Source organism: Cervus elaphus, chromosome 1, assembly GCF_910594005.1.
Source record: "Cervus elaphus chromosome 1, mCerEla1.1, whole genome shotgun sequence".
Taxonomy (NCBI): domain Eukaryota; kingdom Metazoa; phylum Chordata; class Mammalia; order Artiodactyla; family Cervidae; genus Cervus; species Cervus elaphus.
In genome coordinates, this window is record NC_057815.1 from 84744563 (window position 1) to 84765917 (window position 21355).

Below are 21355 nucleotides of genomic sequence, written 5' to 3' on the forward strand. Positions count from 1 at the left end.
TCATCCCCTGGGGCTGTTACAGCCAGACTCTTCTGTCTACCCCAGCATGCGTTACACAGGTTATTGCTTACAATGCTCTGTGATGGGAAAAACAGTTGGATACCCCAGCCATAAATGAGGGTCTGATATTGATCCCTGAAAACTTCTGGATGAATTATTAATTCCATAGTTTTCACCCAATTGGAAAACAGAAAAAGTGTGTAAGAAAGTGTAGTCACTCAGTCGTGCGTGACTCTTTGCAACCCATGGACACCAGGCTCCTCTGTCCATGGGATTTTCTAGGCAAAAGTACTGGAGTGAGTTGCCATTTCCTTCTCCAGGGAATCTTCCTGACCCAGGGATCGAACCCAGGTCTCCCACATTGTAGGCGGACGCTTTACCGTCTGAGCCACCAGGGAAGTCCGGAAAACAGAGAAATGATCATTAAGGGTCAATGATCGCCTTCACTAGGACAAAACTCCCAAAAATGTTGGTTTCCTTTTGTTTTAACATTTAAATAAGATGAATACCAAAGGTAGAGTCTCTAATAATGTTATAGAAGTCAAGATGAGACAATGCTCTCTCAGTTCAGTTCAGTCGCTCAGTCGTGTCCAACTCTTTGCGACCCAATGAACCGCAGCACACCAGGCCTCCCTGTCCATCACCAACTCCCAGAGTCTACCCAAACCCATGTCCATCAAGTCAGTGATGCCATCCAGCCATCTCATCCTCTGTCATCCCCTTCTCCTCCTGCCCTCAATCCCTCCCAGCATCAGGGTCTTTTCAAATGAGTCAGCTCTTCACATCAGGTGGCCAAAGTATTGGCATTTTAGATTCAACATCAGTCCTTCCAATGGACACCCAGGACTGATCTCCTTTAGGATGGACTGGCTGGATCTCCTTGCAGTCCAAGGGATTCTCAAGAGTCTTCTCCAACACCACAGTTCAAAAGCATCAATTCTTCGGTGCTCAGCTTTCTTTATAGTCCAACTCTCACATCCACACATGACCACTGGAAAAACCATAGCCTTGACTAGACAGACCTTTGTTGGCAAAGTAATGTCTCTACTTTTTAATGCGCTGTCTAGGTTGGTCATAACTTTCCTTCCAAGGAGTAAGTGTCTTTTAATTTCATGGCTGCAATCACCATCTGCAGTGATTTTGGAGCCCAGAAAAATAAAATCTGACACTGTTTCCACTGTTTCCCCATCTATTTCCCATGAAGTGATGGGACCGGATGCCATGAGCTTAGTTTTCTGAATGTTGAGCTTTAAGCCAACTTTTTCACTCTCCTCTTTCCCTTTCATCAAGTTCTTCTTCACTCTCTGCCATAAGGGTGGTGTCATCTGCATATCTGAGGTTATTGATATTTCTCCCAGAAATCTTGATCCCAGCTTGGGCTTCCTCCAGCCCAGCATTTCTCATGATGTACTCTGCATGTAAGTTAAATATGCAGGGTGACAATATACAGCCTCAATGTACTCCTTTTCCTATTTGGAACCAGTCTGTTGTTCCATGTCCAGTTCTAACTGTTGCTTCCTGACCTGCATACAGGTTTCTCAAGAGGCAGGTCAAGTGGTCTGGTATGCCCATCTCTTTCAGAATTTTCCACAGTTTTCTGTGATCCACACAGTCAAAGGCTTTGGCATAGTCAATAAAGCAGAAATAGATGTTTTTCTGGAACTCTCTTGCTTTTTCGATTATCCAGCGGATGTTGGCAATTTGATCTCTGGTTCCTCTGCCTTTTCTAAAGCCAGCTTGAATATCTGGAAGTTCACGGTTCACGTATTGTTGAAGCCTGGCTTGGAGAATTTTAAGCATTACTTTACTAGCGTGTGAGATGAATCCTAACAAAACATATTCAGATAAATTAACTAAGCCAAATCAAGGAGTTGCACTCATATTTTCAATAAACAAACATTTCCTGAGTACCTAAGCTGCCCTGGTTCCTGCCCCATGGCTCCAAGAACACAAACCATGCTACCTCTCATTTTGTACAGGCCTCTTCTTAGAACAGAAAAATTACACACTTCCTTTTTCATCCAGCATTTTCATAGGAGTGACATTTTAGTGGAGCCATAAGGAAGAGATGAGATTTCCATATGTGGGAAGGACAGTCCAGATTGCAATACTTGTGACAATCATGGTGTTTACCTTCCTAGGAAGATGCTTACTAGAGCTGGTTGGATGCTACAGCCTACAGTGTTAAGAATTAAGTGACAAGTTATGGCCAGTATTAGAAGCTGGGAAGTAAAGGTTGTTTTTAAGTTAGGGTTCTTCTGAATTTGCTATAGTTCCTAAAGTAACCCCCTGAAATAATGTTAGGAAACTGATTGTTGCATCACTCATGGGGCTGTCAGAGGCTACCCAGAGCTTGCAGAGATACCCAATCAATGAGTAATGAACCCCTGCAAAGACTCATCAGGAGGCATTTAAGACCCAAGAAGTGGTCTGCCCACCAAAGGTCTGCCAAATGGGGATCATACATATGAGATTTGCATATCTCCTCTGGCTTCCTCTAAGAGCTAGTTCAGCAAATAAGCCAAGAATATTCCAAATGAAAATGAGAGGACACAGTGGTGGATCCAGAGAACAGAAGCGAGGCAAAGATGGGGGAAGCAGCTTGACTTATAGTAACTTTTCCATTTTACCAAGATCTGAACTGACTCCATCCAATTAGCCTCCTTTTTATAAGAGGGCTAAAACAGATGGCTGTTATTTTGTAAGGGAAAAAGACAACTTGTGGAGGAGGAGAACAGTGCTCTACAAGGCTAAGAGAGGAAGGATAAAACACGCGACTTGGCTTGAGCGCAGACTAGGAATGCAGTATCACTGGTAGGTACGGCCTTACGCTTGAACACACACACAAGTAGCCCTTAAGGTTTGAGTTAGTTCTAAATTTAATGAGCCAAGCATACAAACTGTTAGAAGCAAAGAGTTCACAGAGGCAGGACAGAAGCAGATAAGTTTTCACTTGTTCTCCAAAGTTTCAAAAGGAGACATGCACCTGCTATTTTCAGGAGGTGTGGGGTCTCTCCACTCCTGGATTTTTCAATGCTTACTGTGGCCCTGGTTTTTTTTAAAACCTAAGGATGATACCACTGTTCTGAAAACTAATAGTGGTAACAGGGTCTCTACTGGCCCTTAACAGCTACTGTCTTAACAGAGACAGTGACTCTGAGTTTCTCAACTTGTATGTGTCTCAGTTTCTTCAACCATAGAATAAGGAAAACATCATTTTTTATCTAATAAGAACTTTAAAGTATAAATGAACATACATAAATATAATAATGCTTAGGATTTAATAACTATTGCATATTATTAAAATTATACATATATTAATACTTATACCATAAATTTACAGCTTTTCATCTAAAGAAAGATTTACTCACAGTGGACTCTCCTGGTTTGTAAACCAATAATATTATGTTAGAAGGACCATATCCTTATCTGGAGGGACAGACAGACTCTATCCCCTGGATATTCTGAATATTCTGAAGAATATTTCTGCACTGCCTTTATAACCTCATGAAAACCCATCCCTGTGCAAGATAGTTTGATCTCAAAAGCATGATTCACATGACCCTGTCTGTCCCCACAGTACACCCAGCAAAAATGTATATAAGCAATTCTGCTGTTATTTTCCACTTCTCTCTTTACTAAAATCATCCAAATAAGCAGTAAATTCTTAAGGGCAGAAACCATGATTAATTTATCTCTGCACGTCCAATGCCTGAAACATAATAGGTATTGCTTTAATATTGGTTGAGTGGTTAGTGAAGAATGAATGGATGAGAGTAAGAGAAAACAAGAAGACAAGGTTAGAAAAGATGGTTATTGGGTCTTAGGGCTTTGCAGTCAGACAAATGGATTGAAAATCAATTTCACAACTCTCTGGCTGTGTGATTTTAGACAAGTTACTTAATCTGTTGGAGCCTCAGTGTCCTCATCTGTCAAATTAGGATTACAATAAAAACTCTAGGTAAGGATTAAATGTGAAATCCATTTAAAGTGCCTGGAATAAGGTGCTTGATAAATGTCAGTCACTTTTTATTGACTGTCCTTTTTAATAAAAACTGTCATTTTTATTCTTGGCATTATCATTACTGTGTTAGTGAGTGTAGAGCAAAGAATTTGTTAAGGGATATCATAATGTTATAAAATATTATGTGATACAGTGGAGAAATTTTACAATCCTAAAAAATCCTAAAAAAACTTTATGTACATGAATTATGTACAGATTATGTACATGAATCTGTACATAAGTACAGAGTCATGATACATTTTAAGGCATTGTGGAAAAAATACATTTAAACACCAGGTATTATAATTAGCTATTTCAGCTTTTTGGTCTTCATATCATATCAGTTAAGAGCTGTTCAAGAACACCAAAGCCAGACTGTGCATTTCAATAGATATAATTTAATATAGGCAATTTCTTACACATGTGTCCAAGGGCTGAAAAGTAAAAGAAAGCACTAAATGAAAAAGAGATGATGACAGAAAGAAGTAGCTGCCATCCTTAAGGCTGGGGGAATAAGGGGCAGCACTTGGAGTTACAAAAACTTGGAGAAGACTTTTAAAAAACAAAGGAAGCTAGAGGCTGGAAACAGCAGCTGCTACCGAGGTGAAGGATGTTTCCGAGATGCTGAGATGAGGCAGACAGGAACAAAAATGAAGGAAAGAACTAGTCCTTTTTGCCCTCCTCCTGATTTCCAATTTCCTACAACTGCTCCCCATTGGCAGGAACTTAAGAGTAAGACAGCTGGTGAAGGAAGAGCCCCAGCATCACAGAGAATTGGAGCTGAAACATGCTAGTTCAGTAACTGGCTTATACCTACTCAGAGAGAAACTCAGCTTCCCTTTACTTTGCTTTCCATTTCTTATTTCAATCCAAGCCTTTTCTCTCCTTAAAAGGGCATCTTCACGAATTTTACTCTGTTGTCACTCATAGACTTCCTGCACTAAAGATATTAGCCCCAGTACAAGGATTGAGAATACAGAAGGCAGAGCAGCGCTTCTAGACGTGATGCACAAACAAAGCCACCTGGGGATCGTGTTACTATTCAGATTCCGATTCACTGGGTCTGAGGCAGGGTTTGATAATATGCATTTCTAACACACTCTCAAATGCATTGAGGCTGCTGGCCCACGGACCACAGTTTGGATGTAATGTATACTAAGAAAAGGATCCACAGATCACTCCTAGGTACTCTGATAATATATACTATATGTTCCCCACAGCAAATCGCCATTCAGTTCACTTAATTTTAAATACCACAAGTTTTCATTAAAATAAGAATTTTCTACTACTGTATTACTTTTTAAATCCTACTTTATATGTGGGATTCCCAGGTCCCACTAGTGGTAAAGAACTTACCTTCCAATGCAGGAGACATAAGAGATGCAGGTTCAATCCCCGGGTCGGGAAGGTCCCCTGGAGGAGGGCACAGCAACCCACTCCAGTACTCTTGCCTGGAGAATCCCAAGGACAGAGGAGCCTGGCAGGCTACAGTTCATGGGGTCACAGAGAGTCAGACACGACTAAAGCAACTTAGCATACATGTGTGTACTTTATATTTATTATTAGTATAACTGAGCATGAAAGTATGAGAAGTATATGCCCCTTCCATAGTGAAAGCTTATATTCTGTGTGTGTGTGTGTGTAGCTTTTTTGCTTCTCTTGCGGCTCAGTGGTAAAGGAATTGCCTGCAATGCAAGAGATGCAGGGGAAAATCCCATGGACAGAGGAGCCTGGCAGGCTGGATAGTCTTTGGGGTTGCAAAGAGTCAGACAGGGCTGAAGGGACTGAGCATACACACACAACATTATATACATATATGTATATAAATATGTATATATATGTATGTAAGTATCTATATACTTACAGATTATATGTGCTATATATAACTATATTTATATACACACACACACAATGACATGTAGATTCCTCTTTCAAAGGTAAGATAAAATTTGACTTAAAGCTCATAGTCAAGTAAGCATGAAATTCATGAATGTTTCTCCTAATAGTTCCCTCTGGTTTTGATTCTCAGGTTTGACCTATGTTTAGAGAGCAGAAAGTTATATCAGCAGTTATGGTCCCAAAAGTGCCACTCTTCCATTTGTTCCAAAGTGCAGTTTAGTGCTACAATTGCTGACTTTACCTACAAAATACACTATGCTCCTGCTAACATTGCAAATTCTAAAGAGCAATGGGCTGGTTACACCGAATTCCATTCTGCATTAGAATTGTCAGCACGGTTCTGAGTGAAACTCTGTAACTTGACCAAGGGTACCTTGTTGGCCAGCTTCACTGCGAATCAGGGAGCCATGTAGTTTAGGAAGACTAATTTTGGGATCGCAAACTCAGCCCATTAAGAGGGGATTGATGTATTCACTTAGATGTCGATAGAGCCAATGTTGTCGTTTTTATTTGGACATCTTAAAGCCAGAAAATGCACTTAAGGCACATCTTAAGCAGTCATCAGTCACAATTTTTGTTTCTCACAATTTAGTGTAAATAAATTACTACATTCTTTTTATGCACCATTAATTTAACTGTTAACACTATAAGAAGATTAGATAATTGGCTCATACTCTATCTTATGGTTCAGAAAGATACAAAATGATATTAAAGTGTTATGTACTTTGTATGGCTTTATATAATAAACAAAGGGGACTAAACACTGATTTTAGCACAGCAAGTTTTGCTAATATTCAGTCATTCTAAATTAATCAATTTGAAGGATATCAAGATAATGCCAGGATATTCTAGGTTTATTCTAATTTCCAGATTTTATTTTCTAAATAAAATTAACTTAGCTTTCAAGGTTATTTCTTCTAATTCTGCTACTCTATGCCCCCTGCTAAACAGTGCACTATTTCTGAGTAGAGACCATGACACATTCTCCCAACTTAAGCCTGGAATCACTTTCCCATATCATTTGTTAAGCAATCATCTCTCTACTATTCCACACCTTTCAAATTCTTCCTAAAATGTTATTAACTTCTGTTTTACTTTGAGATGTAATGCCCTTCTTTGCTAGACATGTTTTTCCTATCATTTTTTACTTTTTAGAACTAACCTTTTTAATTAGATATAATTGTAGATCCATGTGATTTTCTAAGATAATACAGAGTCTATGTACACTTTGTGAATCTTTCCCAATGATAACATCATACAACACTAGTATGATATCATAACTAGGATACTGACATGGATACAGGCAAGACGTAAAATATTTCCATCAACTTAAGGATTCCCCAAAGCTTCCCTGGTGGCTCAGACGGTAAAGAATCTGCTTTCAATACAGGAGATCCAGGTTCAGTTCCTGGGTCAGGAAGACACCCTGCAGAAGGAAAAGGCTACCCACTCTAGTGTTCTTGTCTGGGAAATCCCATGGACAGAGGAGCCTGGTGGGCTATAGCCCACAGGGTCACAAAGAGTCAGACATGACTTGCTGATTTTCCACCTAATTTTCTTTCAATTGCTTAGTGAGTAAAATCATAGCCTTCAGCTATAAGATTAATTTTTGTCTATTTTTCCTTTTAGTTATACAATTTTTACTTTATGTATTGAAGTTCTGTTGTTTGGTACACACACACATCCTTTATGGGGAACTGTCCCTTTGTTACTATGTAGTGTTCTTATCTGACTCTGGCGATTTTCTTTACTCTAACATCTACTTTATCTGATATCAATATAGACACTCTTTTTCTTTTAATTCATGTTTGCATGATAAAAATTTTTTTCACTTTTTCTCTCAATTTATCCATATTGTTCTATTTGAGATGAATTTTTGTGGGAATCACAGAGTTGGGTTAAATTTTTTAACCCATTCTTCCACATCTGTTCCTCAATTACTGAATTTAATTTTAACTTAAATTTACCATCTACATTTAATTATTGATATATTACAGCTTGTCTATTATTTGATTTTTTTCTGCTTTTACTTTGTTTTAAATTTTCTGTTTTCTTTCATTCTGCTGTGAATTAAATAAACATTTTTTTAGACTCCATATTGATTTTATATAGAGTTTTTGTGTATTTTTTACATACATATTAGATCAGTCAATAGGTAGGTAAAGATGCCTTTATATTTTTAGTTATTGTCTTCAGTATTCAACCATAAGTATGACATTTTATCACAGTCTTCTACTATTAATATTTTACCATTCAAGTGAAGTGTACCTTACCTCTCCCATTTGTAATGTAATTTTCATAAATATTTCCTTTACATACATTGAGAAAAACAAACATGTGTTATAATTTTAGTTCTATGTAACAAACATAATTTGGAAAACACAAAAGGAGAAGGAACATGTATGAACTTACTCATAGTTTTACTCTTTCTGTTGCTTTTTCTCCCTTTTTGATGTCCCATGCTTCCTTCGTCCATCATTTATTTCTGTTTGGAAAACTTTCTTCAGCCATTTTTTAATGTAGGCCTGATGGTGACAAATTCTGTTTTTTCATCATCTTAAAATGTCTAGTGAGGGAGGAGCCAAGATGGCGGAGGAGTAGGACGGGGAGACCACTTTCTCTCCTACAAATTCATCAAAAGAATAACTGAACGCAGAGCAAACTTCACAGAACAACTTCTGATCGCTAGCTGAGGTCATCAGGCGCCCAGAAAAGCAGCCCATTGTCTTCGAAAGAAGGTAGGACAAAATATAAAAGATAAAAAGTGAGACAAAAGAGCTGAGGACGGAGATTCGACCCGGGAAGGGAGTCTTGGGCGGCATTGCTTGGGGTAGGGTCCGGGCCTGAGTGCCCTGAGGACAATCGGAGGGAGCTTCTGTGAGGTGCCAACTTGAACTGTGGGAGACCAAGAGAGAGAGAGTATATTAACCGGCCCGAACACACTGCCGGCCGTTCGCAGAACAAAGAGACCGAGAAAGTCCCGAGAAGAGCTCGCAGGCTGCGGACCGGCCCAGCCCCGCCAGAGGCAGGAGGCAGGGGGGAGGGGAAGGTCGCGGCGAGACACAGGGCGCAGGCACCCGACCGGCGCCGGCGGGGACTGGGGCTGGGGACGCAGAGGGCGGAAGGTGCGTGCACCCGACTGGCGCCAGCGGAAACTAAGACTGGGTCCGCGGAAGGGAGTGGGCGCGCCACACCTGGGGAGAGTGCGCCCATCAAGCCCCTGGTTGCCTGGACCGCTCTGACGGGGAAGACACAGAGAGCAGGCGCAGCTTTTCGCTCCGCGCTTTTGTGGAACACCCGAGGGCTGGAACCTCGCGCAGCGCGGGGCGCGCTCCATATAGAACAGCCGGAAGCCTGAGCAGCGCAGACGGAGAAAGCGGCGTCAGCCCCTCCCGGCAGCGCCAGCCCGTCCCCGCGGCGCAAGCCTGTCCCCACGCGCCGGCCTCTCCCTGCAGCGCCAGCCCCTCCCCGCAGAGCGACGGAACTAGCTACCTGAATAAGAGTCCACCTCCGCCCGCCTGTGTCAGGGCGGAAATGAGGCTCTGAAGAGACCGGCAAACAGAAGTCAAATAAACAAAGGGAACCGCTTCAGAAGGGACTGGTGCAACAGATTAAAATCCCTCTAGAAAACACCGACTACACCGTAAGGGGCCTGTAGATACCGAGAAGTGTAAGCTGGACCGAGGAGCTCTCTGAAACTGAGCCGAACCCACACTGACCGCAACAGCTCAAGAGAAACTCCTAGATATAATTTTACTTTTTTCTCTTTTTTTTTTTCTTTTTTTTTCTTTTTTTTATTTTTTATTTTTTTTTTCTCTTTTATTTTCCTTTTAAATCCCCTATTACTCCCCCACTACTCCTTAACTTTCATTTTCATAGATTTTTACAATTTTTTTAATTAGGGGGAAAAAAAAAATTTTTTTTTCTTTTTTCTTCTTTTTTTTTTTTTTCTTTTTCTTTCCTTTTTCTCTTCTATTTTCTATTTTTCTTTTCCTCTTATTTCTTTTAAAGTCCTCTAGTACTCCTCTACTACTCCTTAATTTTCATTTTCAACACACTATAACCTTACAAAAAAAAAAAAAAGAAGAGAAGCCCTATTTTTAAACCGAAGATTATTCTCTCCCAATCTTGACTCTCTGTTTTCTACCTCAGAACACATCTATTTCCTCCTTTCCCCTTCTCTTCCCAATTCAATTCTGTGAATCTTTGTAGGTGACTGGACTACGGAGAACACTCTGGGAACAGACAGCTGCGTAGATCTGTCTCTCTCCTCTTGAGTCCCCCTTTTTCTCCTCCTGCTCATCTCTATCTCCCTCCTCCCTCTCCTCTTCTTCATGTAACTCTGTGAACCTCTCTGGGTATGCCTAACAGGGGAGAATCTTTTTGCCATTAACCTAGAAGTTTTCTTATCAGTGCTGTATAGCTGGAGAAGTCCTGAGACTACAGGAAGAATAAAACTGAAATCCAGAGGCAGGAGACTTAAGCCCAAAACCTGAGAACACCAGAAAACTCCTGACTACATGGAACTTTAGGTAATAAGTGACCGTCCAAAAGCCTCCATACCTACACTGAAACCAACCACCACACAAGAGCCAATAAGTTATAGAGCAAGACATACCACGCAAATTCTCCAGCAATGCAGGAACATAGCCCTGAACGTCAACATACAGGCTGCCCAAGGTCACACCTAACACATAGACCCATCTCAAAACTCATTACTGGGCACTCCATTGCTCTCCAAAGAGAAGAAATCAAGTTCCACTCACCAGAACCCTGACGCAAGCTTCCCTAACCAGGAAACCTTGACAAGCCAATCGTCTAACCCCACCCACTGGGTAAATCTTCCACAATAAAAAGTAACCACAGACCTCCAGAATACAGAAAGCCCACTCCAGATACAGCAATCTAAACAAGATGAAAAGGCAGAGAAATACCCAACAGGTAAAGGAACATGAAAAATGCCCACCAAGTCAAACAAAAGAGGAGGAGATAGGGAATCTACCTGAAAAAGAATTTAGAATAATGATAATAAAAATGATCCAAAATCTTGAAAACAAAATGGAGTTACAGATAAATAGCCTGGAAACAAAAATTGAAAAGATACAAGAAATGTTTAATAAAGACCTAGAAGAAATAAAAAAGACTCAATTAAAAATGAATAATGCAATGAATGAGATCAAAAACACTTTGGAGGGAACCAAGAGTAGACTAACGGAAGCAGAAGATAGGATAAGTGAGATAGAAGATAAAATGGTGGAAATAAATGAAGCAGAGAGGAAAAAAGAAAAAAGGATCAAAAGAAATGAGGACAACCTCAGGGACCTCTGGGACAATGTGAAACGCCCCAACATTCGAATCATAGGAGTCCCAGAAGAAGAAGACAAAAAGAAAGGCCATGAGAAAATACTCGAGGAGATAATAGCTGAAAACTTCCCTAAAATGGGGAAGGAAATAGCCACCCAAGTCCAAGAAACCCAGAGAGTCCCAAACAGGATAAACCCAAGGCAAAACACCCCAAGACACATATTAATCAAATTAACAAAGATCAAACACAAAGAACAAATATTAAAAGCAGCAAGGGAGAAACAACAAATAACACACAAAGGGATTCCCATAAGGATAACAGCTGATCTATCAATAGAAACCCTCCAGGCTAGAAGGGAATGGCAGGACGTACTGAAAGTAATGAAAGAGAATAACCTACAACCTAGATTACTGTATCCAGCAAGGATCTCATTCAGATATGAAGGAGAATTTAAAAGCTTTACAGATAAGCAAAAGCTGAGAGAATTCAGCACCACCAAACCAGCTCTTCAACAAATGCTAAAGGATCTTCTCTAGACACGAAATGCAGAAAGGTTGTATAAACGTGAACCCAAAACAACAAAGTAAATGGCAATGGGACCACACCTATCAATAATTACCCTAAATGTAAATGGGTTGAATGCCCCAACCAAAAGACAAAGATTGGCTGAATGGATACAAAAACAAGACCCCTATATATGCTGTCTACAAGAGACCCACTTCAAAACAAGAGACACATACAGACTGAAAGTGAAGGGCTGGAAAAAAATATTTCATGCAAACGGAGACCAAAAGAAAGCAGGAGTCGCAATACTCATATCAGATAAAATAGACTTTCAAATAAAGGATGTGAAAAGAGACAAAGAAGGACACTACATAATGATCAAAGGATCAATCCAAGAAGAAGATATAACAATTATAAATATATATGCACCCAACATAGGAGCACCGCAATATGTACGGCAAACGCTAACGAGTATGAAAGAGGAAATTAATAGTAACACAATAATAGTGGGAGACTTTAATACCCCACTCACAACTATGGATAGATCAACTAAACAGAAAATTAACAAGGAAACACAAACCTTAAATGACACAATGGACCAGCTAGACCTAATTGATATCTATAGGACATTTCACCCCAAAACAATCAACTTCACCTTTTTCTCAAGTGCACACGGAACCTTCTCCAGAATAGATCACATCCTGGGCCATAAATCTGGTCTTGGAAAATTCAAAAAAATTGAAATCATTCCAGTCATCTTTTCTGACCACAGTGCAGTAAGATTAGATCTCAATTACAGGAAAAAAATTGTTAAAAATTCAAACATATGGAGGCTAAATAACACGCTTCTGAATAACCAACAAATCATAGAAGAAATCAAAAAAGAAATCAAAATATGTATAGAAATGAATGAAAATGAAAACACAACAACCCAAAACCTATGGGACACTGTAAAAGCAGTGCTTAGGGGAAGGTTCATAGCATTACAGGCTTATATCAAGAAACAAGAAAAAAACCAAATAAATAACCTAACTCTACACCTAAAGCAATTAGAGAAGGGAGAAATGAAGAACCCCAGGGTTAGCAGAAGGAAAGAAATCTTAAAAATCAGGGCAGAAATAAATGCAAAAGAAACTAAAGAGACCATAGCAAAAATCAACAAAGCTAAAAGCTGGTTTTTTGAAAAAATAAACAAAATTGACAAACCATTAGCAAGACTCATTAAGAAGCAAAGAGAGAAGAACCAAATTAACAAAATTAGAAATGAAAATGGAGAGCTCACAACAGACAACACTGAAATACAAAGGATCATAAGAGACTACTACCAGCAGCTCTGTGCCAATAAAATGGACAACCTGGATGAAATGGACAAATTCTTAGAAAAGTATAACCTTCCAAAACTGAACCAGGAAGAAATAGAAGATCTTAACAGACCCATCACAAGCAAGGAAATCGAAACTGTAATCAAAAATCTTCCAGCAAACAAAAGCCCAGGACCAGATGGCTTCACAGCTGAATTCTACCAAAAATTTAGAGAAGAGCTAACACCTATCTTACTCAAACTCTTCCAGAAAATTGCAGATGAAGGTAAGCTTCCAAACTCATTCTATGAGGCCACCATCACCCTTATTCCAAAACCAGACAAAGATGCCACAAAAAAAGAAAACTACAGACCAATATCACTGATGAACATAGATGCAAAAATCCTTAACAAAATTCTAGCAAACAGAATCCAACAACATATTAAAAAAAATCATACACCACGACCAAGTGGGCTTTATCCCAGGAATTCAAGGATTCTTTAATATCCGCAAATCAATCAATGTAATACACCACATTAACAAATTGAAAGATAAAAACCATATGATTATCTCAATAGATGCAAAGAAAGCCTTTGACAAAATTCAACACTCATTTATGATTAAAACTCTCCAAAAAGCAGGAATAGAAGGAACATACCTCAACATAATAAAAGCTATATATGACAAACCCACAGCAAGCATCACCCTCAAGGGTGAAAAATTGAAAGCATTTCCCCTGAAATCAGGAACAAGACAAGGGTGCCCACTCTCACCACTACTATTCAACATAGTGTTGGAAGTTCTGGCCACAGCAATCAGAGCAGAAAAAGAAGTAAAAGGAATCCAGATAGGAAAAGAAGAAGTGAAACTCTCACTGTTTGCAGATGACATGATCCTCTACATAGAAAACCCTAAAGACTCTACCAGAAAATTACTAGAGCTAATCAATGAATATAGTAAAGTTGCAGGATATAAAATCAACACACAGAAATCCCTTGCATTCCTATATACTAACAATGAAAAAACAGAAAGAGAAATTAAGGAAACAATACCATTCACCATTGCAACAAAAAGAATAAAATACTTAGGAGTATATCTACCTAAAGAAACAAAGGACCTATACATAGAAAACTATAAAACACTGATGAAAGAAATCAAAGAGGACACAAACAGATGGAGAAACATACCGTGTTCATGGATTGGAAGAATCAATATTGTCAAAATGGCTATTCTACCCAAAGCAATCTATAGATTCAATGCAGTCCCTATCAAGCTACCAATGGTATTTTTCACAGAACTAGAACAAATAATTTCACAATTTGTATGGAAATACAAAAAACCTTGAATAGCCAAAGTAATCCTGAGAAAGAAGAATGGAACTGGAGGAATCAACCTGCCTGACTTCAGACTCTACTACAAAGCCACAGTCATCAAGACAGTATGGTACTGGCACAAAGACAGGAATATAGATCAATGGAACAGAATAGAAAGCCCAGAGATAAATCCACGAACCTATGTACACCTTATCTTTGACAAAGGAGGCAAGGATATACAATGGAAAAAAGACAACCTCTTTAACAAGTGGTGCTGGGAAAACTGGTCAACCACTTGTAAAAGAATGAAACTAGAACACTTTCTAACACCATACACAAAAATAAACTCAAAATGGATTAAAGATCTAAATGTAAGACCAGAAACTATAAAACTCCTAGAGGAGAACATAGGCAAAACACTCTCCGACATAAATCACAGCAAGATCCTCTATGACCCACCTCCCAGAATATTGGAAATAAAAGCAAAACTAAACAAATGGGACCTAATGAAACTTAAAAGCTTTTGCACTACAAAGGAAACTATAAGTAAGGTGAAAAGACAGCCCTCAGATTGGGAGAAAATAATAGCAAATGAAGAAACAAAGGATTAATCTCAAAAATATACAAGCAACTCCTGCAGCTCAATTCCAGAAAAATAAATGACCCAATTCAAAAATGGGCCAAAGAACTAAACAGACATTTCTCCAAAGAAGACATACAGATGGCTAACAAACACATGAAAAGATGCTCAACATCACTCATTATTAGAGAAATGCAAATCAAAACCACAATGAGGTACCATTACACACCAGTCAGGATGGCTGCTATCCAAAAGTCTACAAGCAATAAATGCTGGAGAGGGTGTGGAGAAAAGGGAACCCTCTTACACTGTTGGTGGGAATGCAAGCTAGTACAGCCGCTATGGAAAACAGTGTGGAGATTTCTTAAAAAACTGGAAATAGAACTGCCATATGACCCAGCAATCCCACTTCTGGGCATACACACTGAGGAAACCAGATCTGAAAGAGACACATGCACCCCAATGTTCATTGCAGCACTGTTTATAATAGCCAGGACATGGAAGCAACCTAGATGCCCATCAGCAGATGAATGGATAAGGAAGCTGTGGTACATATACACCATGGAATATTACTCAGACATTAAAAAGAATTCATTTGAACCAGTTCTAATGAGATGGATGAAACTGGAGCCCATTATACAGAGTGAAGTAAGCCAGAAAGATAAAGAACATTACAGCATACTAACGCATATATATGGAATTTAGAAAGATGGTAATGATAACCCTATATGCAAAACAGAAAAAGAGACACAGAAATACAGAACAGACTATTGAACTATGTGGGAGAATGTGAGGGTGGGATATTTCAAAAGAACAGCATGTATACTATCTATGGTGAAACAGATCCCCAGCCCAGGTGGGATACATGAGACAAGTGCTCGGGCCTGGTGCACTGGGAAGACCCAGAGGAATTGGGTGGAGAGGGAGGTGGGAGGGGGGATCGGGATGGGGAATACCTGTAAATCTATGGCTGATTCATATCAATGTATGACAAAACCCACCGAAATGTTGTGAAGTAAATAGTCTCCAACTAATAAAAAATTAAAAAAAATAAATAAATAAAACATTTAAAAGTTAAAAAAAAAAAGAAAACATTGGGTAATGTGGCCAGAGCATAATTAAAGAAAGGTGTATTAACTAAATTATCTGGTTTTCAAAAATTTGAACTGTAATAAAACTTTTGATGTGCTATTTCATAAAAAAAAAAAAAAAAATGTCTAGTTTCCTCTGCATTCCTGAAGGGTATTTGGCTAGATGTATAATTTCTGATTGGTTGTTCTATAGAGTAGGCACTTGAAAAATATTATGCTGCTTCCTTTTGGCTCCATGTTTTACAAGTTTGCTGTGATTCAAATTGTTTTTCCCGTATAAGTAAGATGTCATTTCCCTCTTATTGTTCTCAAGATTTTTTTTCTTTGTTTTAGTGGTCAAAAGTTTATTTATGTTGTGTCTTAGTATGAGTTTTTTATTTGCCCTCTTTGGAGTATGTATGCTCAGCTTCTTGACTCTAGGTTTATAACTTTTGCCTAATTTGAGGATGTTTCTATACATTATTTCTTCAAGTTCTTTTTCCAGCCCAACTTCCTTCTCATTTCTTTCCAGAATTCCAGTGATAAGTCTGTTTCTGTTAGATTTTTGTTATAGTTGTACAGGTAGGTCCCTGAGGGTTTTTTTTTTTTTTTTTTCCTATTTATTTTCTGTCTGATTTTTCAGGTGGTTGATTTCTAGTTTTTTCTTAAAATTCACTGATTTTTTTTTCCTGGGTGATCTCATTTCCATCCACAGAGTTATTATTGTGGTTATTGATTATTTCTCAGTTCTAAATTTTCCAATCATTCTTTATATTTTCTATTTCTCTGCTGATACTTTCACATTGTTCTTTTGCTTAGAACATTTGCTATGGCTCATTGATGCATTTTATTATATAAATGGCTTAAAAATCACCCCTGAAAATCAGCCCTATGTTGCTTACTTCTTCACAGTAGTTTTTTCTTTTTTTTTAGCTTAAAAGTCCACCAGCAACAGACTTAAATTTTACATATTCCATTGTTTAAAATACAGCCCCAATAAGCCAATTTTTAGCTACTTAAAGCCTTCCTGCATTGCATATCACTGTCTTCTTTGAACAGTATTCTGGCAGAAGAAGAAAGAGTTATAGTCAAGTAGAGATAGAATCTAATGTCTCCACTAACCCTCTGTTGATACTTTAAGGGAGCACCTCCTTCCTGCTTGGTAGAATTCAGAATTCCGGCTCCCCAGCAGAGCTCTGTTTCGGAGAGATTTTGAGAGGCACCTGTGTGCCTAATTGCTGCTGCCCTTGTAGCCATCACTGATACAATGGAGGTGACCTTTTTTTTTAACTGCTGGACAATGGTAAAAGTCCTAAATCTACACCAGCCCTCTCTTGACTCTATCCAGCTGGGAGGATGGGGTCAATGTCTTGGCTCTGTATTCAGCCTTCTCTGACAACTCTTTTGTGATGGGGGGGGTGGAGGGGGGGTTGGCACACATTGTTATAACCCGGTAAAGGTGGAACTCCTGACTTTCCTCTTAGATTTTGCTGTTGTCAGTAGAGGCTAGAGGAAAAGTTACAGTTTGCTCTGTAGTATTTGGCTAGAACAGAGCACTTGTTGTCTAAAAGATTTTGGTCTTGCTGGCATGATTTGTTGGGCTTTTCTTTTTTTTAATTTGTAGGGACCCATTGGCTGTATTTCCAACATCTTCATCTTTAAGTCCAGGATACATCAGAAGAAAGAAAACAGTGATTTTACCATCATGCCATGTCTTAGAGCCTGTGGTCTGTAACCTGTCTTCTTCTCTTCACTTTTCAGTCTATTATTATGTTCATTTTTTATATAATGTCCAGAGTTTTCAGTAGAATGTAGTGGGATAAAGATGGAAAAAGACATCAACTCTGTCTCTCCATCTTTTCAGAATTAAGTCTCTGGTTTTTTTACATTTTAAGACTTGGATATAAGGACCCTTTCCTTGTAACTCTTCCCAATCACTCCATTTTCTCTGATAGTGATATTCCTTTCTCTGTAAGTTCCCAGAGAACTTTTATTGTAATTTATTTTCCTTTCACAGCTGTAACCATAAACTAGGTGTATTAGACTATGAAACTCCTCAGAGTGCATGTATTTGTCCTATTCCTTCCTAGGTTCTCCTGTGACTAGCCCACTAGTTCAAATGTGGCAGCCAATGTTTATTAAATTAATGAAGGAATGAGTGTATGGTATGGTCTCTCAAGATATTTTTTACAATACAGACCACCTCTTCCACAGTGCCCTCTATGAAATCTGCAAACTTAGTGATTTCTCTACAATATTATCATGTTATCTCTTATGTCCCTCTAGCATCACAGCACATCATTCTTATTGTCTTCGTTTCCTCTGCCACACAGCAAGAACCATGTATGTGACTTCCTCCCTTGAGTTTTGTTGGAGATGTTTGGTCATAATTATAAGATATATGAAGCCAGGCACCATGTTGGTATTGGCTCATGGCTCATAGGTATTCCAGAACTTAGCACAATTCTCAAGTACAGAGTACTTGTTGAACAAATGAAAATTAAAAATGAATGTAAAGATAATAGGAACGCAACAGATTATGAATGACTCCATGGATCTGTTGCATCTGTTACATGAAAAATCTATCCAATTTGCCTTCCCAGAAATGTCAAATTTGTCTCTTTGGATCTCAACATTTATGAATTACACATTTTTCTAATTATATAAAAAAAAAACTTTTGCTATATAAACTTTTTTTTCCTGAATCATTTCAAAAACTGAATGATGAACTTGTTTGTGAACTATCTACATATTTTCCCCCAAATTCCTTAAAGAACTTTAGTGTGTATTTGTCATAGTTTATGAGACAGCAAGAATGTAAAAGGGAGGTAGCTCTTTCATGTGATAAGTGTTAGTAAACTGTACCTAGAGGGCTCTTTTAGAGGCCAGTCTGGAATATGGCTTTACTTGCTAGTCTCATAAATGGCCAAACCTATTGCTATGCCCTTTGTAACTCAAACACACTTCATAAATGGTTTCTCAATATTTTATTTCCATGTCTCAAATTCATATCTACAGCTCCAAAATCCACATCAGTGAAAAATCTTCTACAAGAGTTATTTTAAGTGTTGTAAGATTCCCATGTGAACACTCATCTTACACAGTTAAATTATTTACCCTCTTATTCGCATGCCAGTTGGTTAAGCATTGCTGAGAGTGAGGCAAAAAAAAGAGCTGTAAGGCAAGAGTGCTTCTTTACACACAGCTCCAGGGAAAGACGCTAAATGACAAAATGTTACAGAAGAGGAGGAAAAAGATTCCTCTAAAATCACAGTGTCACAAAAATAGAGACAAATTCTGATCCCCTAACATAATCCATCGACCGTCATTCCATTATATGATATTGAGGTTAGGCCTTGGTGTTTGACATCTGCTCTGGAGCTTATATTTAAGAAGTTCAATCTTAAACTCATAGGATGGGTGAAAGATAGATGTTTTGATACTGCCACAGTTCTTATAAAGCAGATTTCCTGAGGGGTCTCATAAACTTGGAACATATGAATCATAAGTGATAAAATAAAGATGATACTCCCCCAAAGACTAACTATACAGATGTAAGATTCTATACGAAGTTTCAAATGTTGTAGGGAAAAGAGAAAGAAAAAAGAATTAGTTCAAAATTTGTATTTTATGAGGACTGATTTGTAAAAGAATTAATGAAGACTATCATCTCCCATTTAACAGAAACTGTGGGCATAGCTTATGTAATCAAAAAATGAAATCAAATAATCAACTATTCTCAGGCAAAACTTTCATGCTGCTAATCTTTTTTTTTAAGTGGACCATGACTATATCTTAGTCATGTCTGACTCTTTGTGACCTTTTGGACTGTAGTCCTTCAGGCTCTTCAGTCCATGGGATTTCCCAGGAAAGGATACTGGAATGCGTGGCAATTTTCCTCCTCCAGGGGATCTTCCTCACTCAGGGATTAAACTAATGTCTTCTGTGTCTCCTGTATTGCTGGCAGATTCTTCACCCAGTGAGCCGTCATGGAAGCCCTTCTTAAATAAACAATGCAAAGCAGCAGAGGAAAACAACAGAATGGGAAAGACAAGAGACCTCTTCAAGAAAACTGGAAAGATCAAGGAACATTTCCTGCAAAGACGGGCATGATGAAGGACAGAAGCTGTAAGGAGCTTATAGAAGAAGAGATTAAGAAGAGGTGGCAAGAATAAACAGAAGAACTATACAAAAAAAGGTCTTAATGACCCAGATAACCACAATGGCATGGTCACTCACCTAGAGACAGACGTTCTAGAGTATGAAGTCAGGGGGCCTAGGAAGCATTACTATTGACAAAGCTAGTGGAGGTGATGGAATTCGAGCTAAGCAATTTAAAATCCTAAAAGATGATGCTGTTAAAGTGCTGCACTCAATATGCCAGCAAATTTGAAAAACTCAGCAGTGGCTACAGGACTGGAAGACATCAGTTTTTTATTCCAGACCCAAAGACGGGAAGCGCCAAAGAATGTTCAAAGTACTGGAAAACTGAATTCTTTTCAGATGTTAGTAGGGTTATATTCACATTCTTCAAGCTAGATTTCAACAGTACATGCACTGAGAACTTTCAGATGTACAAGCTGAACTTAGAAAAGGCAGAGGAACAAGAGATCAAATTGTCAACATCCACTGAATCACAGAGAAAACAACAAAATTCCAGAGAAACATCTACTTCTGCTTCATTGACTCCTTGAAAACCTTTGACTCTGTGGATCACAACAAACTGTGAGAAATTTTTAAAGAGATGTGTATAACTGACCACCTTACCTGTCTCCTGAGAAACTTGTATGCAGGTCGAGAAGTAACAGTTAGAACCTTACATGGAACAACTGACTGGTTCAAAATTGGGAAAGGAGTGCATCAAGGCTATATACTGTCATCCTGCTTGTTTAACTTCTATGCAGAGTACATCATGTGAAATCCCGGGCTGGATGAAGCACAAGCTGGAATCAAGATTGCTGAGAAAAATATCAATAACCTCAGATATGCAGATGACACCATCCTAATGACAGAAAGCAAAGAGGAATTAAAGAACCTCTTGATGAAAGAGGAGAGTGAAAAGGCTGGACTTAAAACTCAACATTCAAACAACCAACATCATGGCATTCAGTTCCAACACTTCATGGGAAATAGATGGGGAAACAATGGAAACAATGACAGATTTTATTTTCTTCGGCTTGAAAATCACTGCAGATGGTGACTGCAGCCATGAAATCAAAAAACGCTCCTTGGAAGAAAAGCTATAACAAACATAGACGGCATATTAAAAAGCAGAGACATCAATTTGCTGACAAAGGTCTGTATTGCCAAAGCTATGGGTTTTCCGGCAGTCAGGTATGGATGTGAGAGTTGGACCATAGAGAAGGCTGGGAGCCAAATA

The 21355-nt window shown here is 38.7% G+C and overlaps 1 long non-coding RNA gene across 1 annotated transcript; it reads right to left on the minus strand.

Moving 5' to 3' along the window:
- Window positions 1-1030: 1030 nt before the first annotated feature.
- On the minus strand, window positions 1031-20647 carry LOC122706669. The gene is made up of 3 exons (XR_006344443.1): window positions 20501-20647; window positions 13269-13273; window positions 1031-1042 (listed from the first exon to the last, which is right to left on the minus strand). It is a non-coding gene; the product is annotated as an uncharacterized LOC122706669 (long non-coding RNA).
- Between the last annotated feature and the right edge of the window lie 708 nt (window positions 20648-21355).